Here is a 12,292-nt window from a genome sequence, read left to right on the forward strand (position 1 = left end):
GTGGCTTCCGTCAAGCATGACCTTGCCCAGCTGGTCTCTTTACCGGTGTCTGAGCCAGGCAGGCAAGGGTGGGTGAGATAGTTCCTGAGGAAGGGGCCTTGGAAAGGGCTGAAAAGGAGGCAGGAAGGGTCAGCCAACCAACATGACCATATCTCAGGTGTGTCTCACTCTCTTCCTCATTGATGTAACTAGAAATGCCTCCCATTGCTGGGTCATTCCTCCTTGTGTCACACATCAAGCGATGACAAGGGTTACGTATGCCCATGCCACTTGCCGCATGGCAGGTGCTTCTTCACCAGCATGGCTGCATAAATTGGTCAAAGCAGGGCTGCTGGAGACGTGGGCAGAGCTGCTTCTCTCAGACCACACACTCTGGCACCTGCTACCTGCTTCATGACCTGTGTCTCTGGATGACTTGGCTTTCAATCATCTGCTGCAGTCCTCCTGTGACGACCCTTGCTCTCGGGTTCCAATAATAATTTTTTGTCCCTGCTGGGCTCTGGGGCTTGTTGTCTAGGGCTTTCTCGGTGCACAAACCTTCAATGGAGCACTCTGGGCCAGGCTGCCAGCACTCCCTGTCTTGCTTGGCTTTGGCACTGGAGGACGGCCATTAGAATACAAAGACCTTTCCTACAAACCCTGGTGCTTCTGGCTGACCAAGTTGACCTTCTCACTAGGGCCAGCAGGGGCTAATTCCTTACACAATGGTGGGGGCAAGTAGGGGGTGAATACCCTTTAAGAAGGCAAAGAACTTTTTTTAATGTACAGTATTTTAACGTACAGTATTTTTATGTACATTTTTTAATGTACAGTATTTTAATGTACACTATTTTTTATGTACTTTTTTTAATGTACAGCTGCTTTGGGCTGCAATACTGCCTGCAATTTCCTTCCTTCACTCCTTCTTTGCTCCTGTCATCATCTGTCCTTTTCTCTGTGAATGAGTCATGGTGAGATTGGCATGCTATGGGATGGTATTACAGTCAGAGGACCCAGGAGCTTCATTCTGTCCTTAAAGTTCCCAAGGCCATCTGAAGGCTCATTCGCTTATATGTCTGTGGTTGCTGCTGGATGTTTGTTGGGGTGCTCACTTTCTCTCCGCGTGGTCTGTCTGTGTGGGCTAGTTTGAGCTTCCTTATAGCATAATGGTTGGCTTCTCCAGAGCAAGACTCCCTAAAACAGTGTGACCCAGGTGGACGTGCCGTGTTTTCTATGACCTAGCCTTGGAAGGTGCATAGCATCACTTCTGCTGAGCTCTATTGGTTGGGGCGATCTCAAGCCTGACCAGTTTCATGGAGAGGGAGCAGAGATCCCACTTCTCAGTTGGAGGAATGTTGAAATCACATTGCATGAGAGGCATGTAACATGAGAGATATTGCTGCATCATGTAGGCAAATACCATCTGCCACAGAGGCAAAGGAATCTTTTCAAAAATAGCTGAGGTTTTGATGCTCAAATCTTGGTGTGGAATTCAAGTGGACTGGTTGCACCCTGTGAACAGCTTCTTTCTTCTACACTACTTAAGCCTAAACAGCTTTAGGACCAAGGCCGGGAGGTTCACACTTTTCTGTTTCACCTCTTACTGCTCAAACCCAAATCTCAAATATTATTGTTGCAATGCAAGGAAAAGCCAACATGAGGGGGAATGGATCTAGGGAGGAAGAGAAAGCGCATTTTCTCAGGCTGGGCACAGTGGCTAACATCTGTAATGCCAGCACTTCAGGAGGCCGAGGCAGGCAGATCACCTGAGGTTGGGAGTTCAAGACCAGCCTGGCCAACATGGCAAAACCCCGTCTCTACTAAAAATACAAAAATTAGCTGGGTGTGGTGGCAGGTGCCTTTAATACCAGTTACTTGGGAGGCTGAGACAGAATTGCTTCAACCTGGGAGGTGGAGGTTGCAGTGAGCTGAGATTGTGCCACCGCACTCTGTCCTGGATGACAGAGTAAGACTCCATCTTGGGGGGCGGGGGGGGGGGAAGCATTTTCCGTAAGGCCTAGGGCATAATTGTCCCTAGCTGTCCTCCCCCTGCCCTTCCAGACCTAGGCAGTGTCCCGGGCCTGGCTACTTGTATTTCTTGGGGTTCTCCAGAGGACAAAAGTCAAGATTTATGATAAGGAATTGGCTTTGGTGATTACGGATGCTGACAAGTCCCAAGGTCTTCAGGGTGAGTTGGCAAGCTGGAAACCTGGGAGAGCTGAAGAAGTGGCTCCAGTTCAAGTTTGAAGACCTGAGAACCAGGAGAGAACTGGGAGAGCCAATGGGGTAGCTCTAGTCTGAAGGCTGGAAAGCTCAAGGCCCAGAAGGAGCTGATACTTGAGTTTGTGTCTAAAGGTAGAGAAATCTCCAGTTGGAAGGCAGTCTGGTAGGAGGAATCCTCTCTTAATTGGAGGAGGGTCACCCTTTTGTTTTATTCAGGCCCACCTGGTTGGATGAGATCCACCCACTGTAGGGAGGGAAATCTGCATTACTCAGTGTACAGATGTTAAATGTTAATGTCATTAACAGAAACACCCAGAATAGTGTTTGATCAAATATCTGGGCACACCGTGGCCTAGCATGGCCCAGTCAAATTGACATAAAATTAGCTGTCACGTTACAGTGTAGGAGAGAGGGTTTAAAGAGCAGAAGCAAGCTGGCCGCCACGAAAGAGCTTTTCCATCCACTGAAAATTCTGCCCCTACAAACATCAGTCCAATCACTGTCCTGAAATCCAACTAACCAGATGGTGCCTCTTCCTCCTTACAGAATGAACATCCTTCTCCTTCACCCTTGATTCCCATTCATCCTTGTGGGGAGAGAAGGATGAAGAAAGAGGAGCTTTAGGTCTTCTGCAAGTCAGACTCCATTCATTCACTGAGTACTGAGCCAGGCCACCTGCCAGGCACTGGGACCATGAGATGAATCTTGCCAGTCCCTGCCTTCAAGGAACTCACAACCTATAGAGGAAGAGAGGAGAGGCTGGGAAGTAGGAGGAGATAGTGGCCTCCAGGCTCCTCCATCCAGACAGGTGATGTTACCCCACCATACTGCTCCAGAAACAGCAGTGGCTCCCCACAACATGCCCAGCTCATTTGCACAGAGCGTTAAGTTTCTCACTTCGGCTCCTAGCCTCCTAACTACTCACCGGTGTCCCTGCACCTGTCCTGTGCTCCCCTGTTTTGCTCTGTCCTCTAAGGCCTGACATGCTGATGTGTCCCCGCAGCCTAGCACGTCACCTCAGCTCTTCTCCCTACTGAAGTCTTCTCATTCCTCCAGTGTGGCCTCTGGCATGAGACCCCCAAGTTCATGGCAAAGCATTCACCCTCTTCATGGTTCACTCCCACGTCCTATGGCTTGTAGTTTTCTTTTCTTTTCTTTTTTCTTTCCCTTTCCCTTTCCTTTTTCCCTTCCCTTCCCTTTCCTTCTCCTCTTCTCTTCTCTTCTCTTCTCTTTTTTTCTTTTCTTATCTTTTCTGAGATGGAGTCTCACTCTGTCGCCAGGCTGGAGTGCAATGGCATGATCTTGGCTCACTGCAAACTCCGTCTCCTGGGTTCAAGTGATTCTCCCACTTCAGCCTCCTGAGTAGCTGGGATTACAGTCAGGTGCCACCACGCCCGGCTAATTTTTGTATTTTTGTAGAGATGGGGTATCTCCATGTTGGCCAGGCTGGTCTTGAACTCCTGACCTCAGGTGATCTGCCCATCTCGGCCTCCCAAAGTGCTGGGATTACAGGCGTGAGCCACCGCGCCCAGCCTGTTAAAGCTTTCTTTAATACTGTCAATGACATGTCTGTTGATGGATGTGTGCAGAGAACAAAGCATGTGTCAGGCACTGTGCCAAGCACTTTACGGCATGACCTCCATTCGATCCTTTCACAAGCCCTGGGAGCAGGTGTTTCCATGACCTTTTTACAGATGGGAAACGGAAGCTTGGAAAGTTTCACCATGATGTTACCAGGGGCACACAGGTCGTAAGTGGCAGAGCTGGAATTAAAAAAAATTTTAATGGGTACATAATAATTGTACATATTTATGGGGTACATGTGATATTTTGATTCATGCATACCATTTGTAATGATCAAATCAGGGTATTTGGGCTCTGCATCACCTTAAACACTTATTATTTCTTTGTGTTGGGAACATTCCGAATCCACTCCTCTAGTTGTTTTGAAATATACAGTAAGTTATTGTTAACTATAGTGATGCTGCTGTAGTGTTGAACGCTAGATATTATCCTTCTATCCAGCGGTGTTTTTGTACCATTACCAACCCCTCTTTATCCACCATCCCCACTCCTCTTCCGAGCTTCTGGTAACTATCATTCTACCCTTACCTCCAGGGGATCAATTTTTTTTTTAATCCCTCACATATGAGTAAGATTTGAATTTCAGCGAGGGCTGCTCTTAACCTCTAAGATCTATGGCCTGCCTATTTGGCATAAGGCGGGAACATAAATGCAGGTTCCCCGGACTAAGACCTGAGAGTAGGCGAGTTGGGGATCCTGTGGGGCAGTGCGCAGGTGGCTGTTTTTCAGGGGGTGGTAGGGTGGTAGCTCTCTGGACTGCAGGATCCTCAGAGAGGGCTGGGTCCTGCTGGGGCACAATAAACCAGAAGGCTGCTCAGCTGAACAGTAAACAGGGCCTTCCCCAGCTATGGAAAGAAACCAGGCCTGGCATTGGGAGTGAAAACGGCTCCCGGGCACAACTCGCACCTCCTCAGCCTCAGACTGGAAGGCTGTCAGCTTTGCTTGTCTCGTCTGACTGAACGACAGCAATGTGTAGGAGTCGGGAAAGCAGGGGATCCCTTAATAGATCGGGTGCCTCTCAGCCCTGAGGCTCGATCTCCACTTTTTGGGCAGACAGCGTCAGTGCATACAACTTCATCAACCTCTGCAGGGCCAGGACTGGGGTGAGGCAAGTGCAAGTGAGGCACCCACAAAATTTAAGGGGGCACCAAAAAACTCGGTAATGAAGATAAGCAGTATTTTAATGATATTTGAAAACCCCAATTAATACAAAATACTCATGATGAAATAATAGCAACATTTTAAATCAAGGCAGGATCAGTAGGACAGAAAGGCTTTTATGAATTCTGAGGCACAGCTATGTGGTGTAATGAACAGGTGAGCTGGCCTCCCAAAGCTCTGAGCCTCCAGGGAACTATGACATTCTGCTGTGTTTGTCCTTGACCCCATGGAACCAAACTGCATTTCATTTATTTATTTATTTATTTAGTCAGTCACTCACTCAGTCCCTGAGTGCCTATTAAGTATTTATTATTATTATTATTTTGAAACAGAGCCTCGCACTGTTGCCCAGACTGTAGTGCAGTGGCGCGATCTCAGCTCACTACAACCTCCACCTCCTGGGTTCAAGCGATTCTCCTGCCTCAGCCTCCCGAGTAGCTGGGATTACAGGAACCGGCCACTATGCCCGGCTAATTTTTATATTTTTAGTAGAGATGGGGTTTCACCATCTTGGCCAGGCTGGTCTCGAACTCCTGACCTTGTGATCCGCCTGCCTCAGCTTCCCAAAGTGCTGGGATTGCAGGTGTGAGACACCGCGCCCAGCCCTACTAAGTATTTTTAATGTAGATAAGCCTATCATTTGAAAAGAATGACAAATTTGTATTTAATAGCTTTCTTCACAGTTCTTTTTACAGTTTAAATTTTAATTAATCGATTAATTTTTATAAAATCCAGATTCTGTGCAATCTTTCCAGTCCTTGCTCTCTATCACACTAGCTAGACTTCCAGTACAATTTTTAATAGTGCTGTCAATAGCAGACATCCTTGTCTTTTTCCTGATTTAATTGGGAAGCAGCCTAAATTTTTATTATTAACTATAATGTTTACTGGACATTTTTGATACGTATGCTTTATTAGGTGTGGAAATGACATTCTATTTGTATTTTGCTAAGAGTTTTCTTCCCTCTCTTTTTTTTTTTTTTTTTTTGAGACGGAGTCTCACTCTGTTGCCCAGGCTGGAGTGTGGTGGTGTGATCTCGGCTCACTGCAAGCTCCGCCTCTGGGTTCACGCCATTCTCCTGCCTCAGCCTCCCGAGTAGCTGGGACTACAAGCGCCTGCCACCACACCCGGCTAATTTTTTTGTATTTTTAGTAGAGACAGGGTTTCACCGTGTTAGCCAGGATGGTCTCGATCTCCTGACCTTGTGATCCGCCCACCTCGGCCTCCCAAAGTGCTGGGATTACAGGCGTGAGCCACCGCGCCTGGCCACATTTTCTTCCCTCTTTTAAAAAATCATGTATGTGGTGAATGTTATTGAGTGCTTTTGGTGTATCTTTTGAAATGATCATATAAGTTTTCTCCGTAATCTGTTAATATGTTGAATTAGGTCAACATATTTCCTAATTTTAAGCTACCTTCGCATTTCTGGAATAAGCACTATTTGGACATAATTATATTTTGTATACTGCTGGAGAGGATTTGCCACTATTTTCTTTAAGATTTTTGTATCTCTGTTAATAAACTTAAAAGTCTGATTTTACTTTTTTATACTGTCCTTGTCCAGTTTGGTAGCAAGAACATACTAGCCATATAAAATGAGAAGGGTTATCCACCCTACACCCCCCAATTCTCTGAATAAGCTTTTGTAAAATAAGAATTACTTGTTTTTGAGGGTTTGGTAAAACTTGCTTCTGTAACTCTCTGGGCTTGGTGTCTTTGGAAAGGGAGATCTTTGGCTACCTATTGTATTTTCTTTTTTCTTTTTCTTTTTCTTTCTTTCTTTCTTTCTTTTTTTTTTTTTTTTTTGAGACAGAGTCTTACTCTGTTGCCAAGGGTGGAGTGCAGTGGTGCAATCTTGGCTCACTGCAACCTCCACTTCCTGGGTTCAAGCGATTCTCCTGCCTCAGCCTCCTGAGTAGCTAGAATTACAGGCACGCACCACCATGCCTGGCTAATTTTTGTATTTTTAGTAGAGATGGGGTTTCAACATGTTTGCCAGACTGGTCTCAAACTCCCAATCTCAAGTGATCTGCCTGCCTCAGCCTCCCCAACTGCTGGGATTACAGGCGTGAGCCGCTGTGCCTGGCCCCATTATATTTTCTTAACGTTATTGGTTTATTTAAGTTTTCTATATATCTTCCAGTTAGTTTTTAGGATTTATGTCGTTATAGAAAATTGTTCATGTCTCATTGACTTGAAGTTCATATTTTTCTTGTGTGGTTTCAAGTATTTATTGTATCCTTTTTCCTTGTTTGAGATTTGTCTATATTGTTGATCTTTTAAAGAGTCAGTTTTTGGTTAATCCTCTCTAAGACTTTCTCCCTTTCATTAATTTCTGCTCTCATCTTTATTATTTCTTTTATTCTACCCTGATTTTCTTTTCCTAGCTTCTTCAGTTGAACAAGGAACTCATTTATTTTTAATCTTTCTTCATTTTTAATAAATACATTGAAGGCTAAATTTTTCCTCTAGGCAGAGCTTTAATCATGTCCCGCAGATTTTACATCAAGCATAGTGATTGTCATTTAGCGCTAAATATTTCATAAGTTTTCATTGTGAATTTCTTTTTTAACACATGTTATTTGGGAGCATATTTTTTCTTCTCCAAATGCATTTTAAACTACTTTCATTGTTGAATTGTAATACAAGTGAATTGGTTGGAGAACATAGTCTGTGTGACATGGATTCTTTCAAATTTGTTGGTACTGCCTTCGTGAGTCAGTGCATTGTCGATGTTTATAACATGCTTTGCGTGCCTGAAACGAATTAATACTCCATGCTTATTGGGAGCAAGATTCCAGATTTATCTATTATATCAAGACTTTTAATTATGTGGTTCGAATAATCAATACCTTACTGCTTGATTTATTCGTCTCTGGGGAGGTACGCTAAACTCTTCCTCTGTGATTGGGTATTTGTCAATATTTCCTTGGAACTCTACCAATTTTCGCTTTATGTATTTAAGACGGGATATTTAGATTCACAGGAGTTTATGATTGTTCTGTCTCTTTTGTGGACTGTGTTCCTTTTTATCATTATGTTTAATAATAATGTCTCATTATTTCTCTTATAGCTTTTTGCTTCCAATTCTGACTACATTAGCATTGCTTAAATATTTGCTAAAGATGGGTTCTTTTTTGTCCCTTTATTTCAAAGTTTCTCTGTCACATGTAAGTAATATACAGTTTTTTAAAAAATTCAATCGGATCATCTATTCTTTACCAGATTATTTTGGTCTATTCATATTTTTTTGGTTCTTATTAGTGTATTATGCCTACCATTTTCTTTTTCTTTTTTTTTTTTTTTTGAGATGGAGTCTTGCTCTGTCACCCAGGCTGGAGTGCAGTGGCGTGATCTCGGCTCAATGCAACCTCCGCCTCCCAGGTTCAAGCAATTCTCCTGCCTCAGCCTCCTGAGTAGCTGGGATTACAGGTGCCCACCACCATGCCCAGCTCATTTTTGTATTTTTAGCAGAGATGGGGTTTCCCCATGTTGGTCAGGCTGGTCTCGAACCTCTGACCTTGTGATCCACCCACTTCAGCCTCCCAAAGTGCTGGGATTACAGGCGTGAGCTACCATGCCCGGCCTATTTTGTGTTTTTCTTTAGTTTTCCTGCTTCTTTTTTTAGCTGCTGTCAGATTGATAAAGTTTTATTTTTTCCATTTCTCCTGCTGACTCAGAGACCATACATTATATTAGTCTTCTTTTAGCAATGAGATGTATATTTTTAGCATTTCTGTTTTTAAGAAATTCTATTTTTATTTCTATTTATAAGAAAACTATTAAGTTTTCTTATAAAGTCAAAGGTTATTCATTATTTATATTCTCCTGCAGGTAAGACTTTAGCATACTTTACCCACAGAACCCTTGAATCTTTCATGTACACTAAAACCTTGAATCTTTCTCATTACTGCTGTCCAGACTTTTGCTCTAGACATTATTATTGTTTGGTAATTATATAGTAATAAAAGAGCACTACTTAGTAATTTATTAAATTTATTAACAGTTTACCAGTTTCTGAGTTTACCTTTGTTTCTTGCATGACAGTTTTCCTCTGGATTCACTTCTCTTTTTGCTAAAGTACATTCTTTGCCAATTCTTTCAGTTAGTTTCCCTGGATGGCAAACAGTTTTATGTCCGAAAATGTCTTATTTTCACTTTCAGTCTTGAATGATAGTATAGTTGAGGGTATTATTCTAGGCTGCCAGTTACTTTAATTAATTAATTTATTATTATTATTTTTTTAGAGATAGGGTGTGGTTCTTTCACCCAGGCTGGAGTGGAGTGTCACAAACATGGTTCACTGTATCCTCGACCTCCTGGGTTCCAGCAATTCTCCTGCCTCAGCCTCCAAGTAGCTGGGACTGCAGGCATGTGCCACCACGCCCAGTCAGTTTTGTATTTTTGGTAGAGATGGGGTTTCACTGTGTTGCCCAGGCTGGTCTTGAACTCCTGAGCTCAGGAAATCCACCTGCCTCGGCCTCCTAAAGTGCTGGGATTATGGGCATGAGCCACTGAGCCCCACCGGCTTCCAGTTATTTTTGCTCAGCCCTTTGAAGATATGACTTCACTGCCTTCTACCCTCTATGGTAGTCATGAGCAACTTATAGTCATCAGATTGTTTTGTTTTGCAGCCAATCTGTGTGCTTTTTGTTTATCTGACAGTTTTTAAAAATAACTTTTTCTTTACCCCTGATATTCTATAGATTCACTGTGGTATATAAATAGGTGTAGTTTTAAGATATTTATTCTATTTAGTATACATCTTTGAGGATGCACATTTTTCTTCAATTCTAGAAAATCCTCAGCCCTTACCTCTTTGGAAATTCCTTTCTCATAGCCCCCTCTATTATCTTCTGGAGCTATTATTTCAACACATATTTGAGCCAAAGATTTTTTTTTTTAATAGCTCTTTCCTATTTTTCTTTATTTCTTTAAGCTGTGTTCTTAGTGATTAAATTAGCACCATCATCCAATGTACTTATTCTCTCTTTGTACTTATTCTCTAGCATTGATTCCTTCTTTTATTCTCTAGCATTGATTCCTTCTATTGAAAAGCATTGTAAATTAAGTGCCTATTTTGTCTTCAGCATTTATATCTGTTTCTTTTTTTAAATGTCCACCCGACCTTGTTATATTTTTGCTTGCTTTTGTTTCACAATTTCTCATTGTTATTAGTCATGCTATTTCTTCCTTTATCCATTGTGGGTCCTAAATAATAAAAAATATTTTCTGATTGCTTTATTATTTTACTTTCCCAGGCTGCATCAACCTTCTGAGTATGATTTTGTTGGCTGTTTTTCTTAGCATTAGATTTCTTCATATGCTTCAGAACTTAGCTTTGTAGGATAATTATGTATGATTACTATGGGAATCCACTCAACTCCCTCAACCCCCAATTCAACTTTTGTGGTCATCTCCAACCCAGTCATGAGGCTTCCGTCCAAGGACTGGTCTCATGTTGGTGGTTGGGGCTCTGGTTCTTTAAGGAGACAGAGGAAGATGCAGATCCAAGAACTTGGCTGGTTTGCCTATAGGTCCTGGCTGGAAGGCTGCACATCCCCACTCCTACCTTCGTCATCAATGAGCTACATATAAACCACAACCCTGGGCCAGATACATTGCAGTTGGTTTCAAACTCCTTCCCTGATCAGGGAAATCCTATCCCAGGCCCAGTAAGTCTGGATCAATATCCCTACATTTTTAGTTCCTTGTACCCCACAAGATAGAGCTCCAGCCACCCCATAAGATAGAGCCCCAGCCACCTCTTCCTACATCTTGGCCCCAGTCCAGCAGACCTGCAATTCAGTCAGCCTTTTTTCTTTGTTCTTTTCTACCATTTCTAGTCCAGAAAGATACTTATCTTACTTTTGAAGGTGGCTATGTCTTCTTAGCTCTCGTTGTTTATATTTTATCTATGAGTGCTACGTGTTGGGATCAGAAGGAGAGCTTGAAGTATGAACTTACAGTATCATCTTGGCTGGGAGGCTCCATTAGTGTTTAAACCATTTTTAGTTAAAAAGAATATTGTTGTGGCCAGGTGTGGTGGCTCACACCTGTAATCCTAGCACTTTGGGTGGCAGAGGCAGGTGGATCACCTGAGGTCAGGAGTTTGAGACCAGCCTGGCCAACATGGCAAAACCTTGTCTCTACTAAAAATACAAAAATTAGCCAGGACTGGTGGCATGTACTTGTTGTCCCAGCTACTTGGGAGACTGAGGCAGGAGAATCGCTTGAACCTGGGAGGCGGAGGTTGCAGCAAGCTGAGATTGTACCACTGCACTCCAGCCTGGGTGACAGAATGAGACTCTGTCTCAAAAAAAAAAAAAAAAAAATTGTTACTTACAACCTAAAACATCATAACTGACAGAAGTACTTATCTCATAAGATTTTTTTGAGGACAAAGTGGGATTTTCCAATGTGAACACTCTGAATGGCATCTGACATTGAGAAAGTCTCAATAAAAGGCAGCTATTACTTTAATTGGTTTTGTTGTCTACTGTTTCCCCATGTGTTTCCGAAACTGTCTCTATAAACTTTGTAAAGTTAATCAGGGAAGAAGAGAGGGAAAGAAATGAAAATAAACACAGCTTGCAGCACATTTGGCATTAACGAGATCAGCTGCTCTCTGACCCACTTCCTCATAGTTGTTTGGTGCCTATTGTCTTAGAATCACATTGACCCTAGATTACAGTTTCCCTTAACTGCTCTGTAGGTAACAACTTGAACATTACAGAATATTAAGTTTTCCCATTGAGATAGTCTTTCAGACCCTGCATACCAGTGAAACTATTGATGTCAGCTGGCCTGAAGGACCCCAAGAGGAGCTGACTCCCCAGAGAATGCAGTTTCCACATCCTGAAGATTTCATCCCCCTTACCCTAACCAATCAATGACCCCAATTTCCAGCCCCTTGCCCTCCATGATCCCCTTAAAAGCTCCAGCCCAGAACTCTTTGGGGAGATGGATTGAGGGTCTCTTCCCATCTCCTTGCTTGGCTGCTCTGTGATCATTAAACTCTTTCTCTGCTGCAAACCGTGCTGTCTCAGCATATTGGTATGTTCCTGCACAACCAAAAGCTGTAACACTTCTGCTTTCTCTGGGTTCAGCCCAGCAGAACCATAATGTGGAAATTTCATCTGGGCTGCCTCTGCGTTTGGGCATGTGCCCCCTCCTCCATCAAACACACTGATTTCACTTACTGTCTTTTCTTCTTAACATGCATTTGCCTGTTTGCTTCTTCAGAATGATTCCAACCCCCCAACTTCTAAATGATGGTCTGGAAAGACCACTTAACAAAAAGACCTGAGCTATTGATTTAAGCCCCACCCATGCTATTAGCCA

The 12,292-nt window shown here is 43.1% G+C and overlaps 1 protein-coding gene across 1 annotated transcript in view; it reads right to left on the minus strand.

The window, feature by feature from the left end:
* The window catches only part of NLRP1 (NLR family pyrin domain containing 1), a 259,485-nt gene that overhangs the window by 126,204 nt on the left and 120,989 nt on the right, over positions 1-12,292 (minus strand). The gene's annotated exons all lie outside the window — the stretch shown is intronic.

Source organism: Pongo abelii, chromosome 19, assembly GCF_028885655.2.
Source record: "Pongo abelii isolate AG06213 chromosome 19, NHGRI_mPonAbe1-v2.0_pri, whole genome shotgun sequence".
In the NCBI taxonomy this organism is placed as follows: domain Eukaryota; kingdom Metazoa; phylum Chordata; class Mammalia; order Primates; family Hominidae; genus Pongo; species Pongo abelii.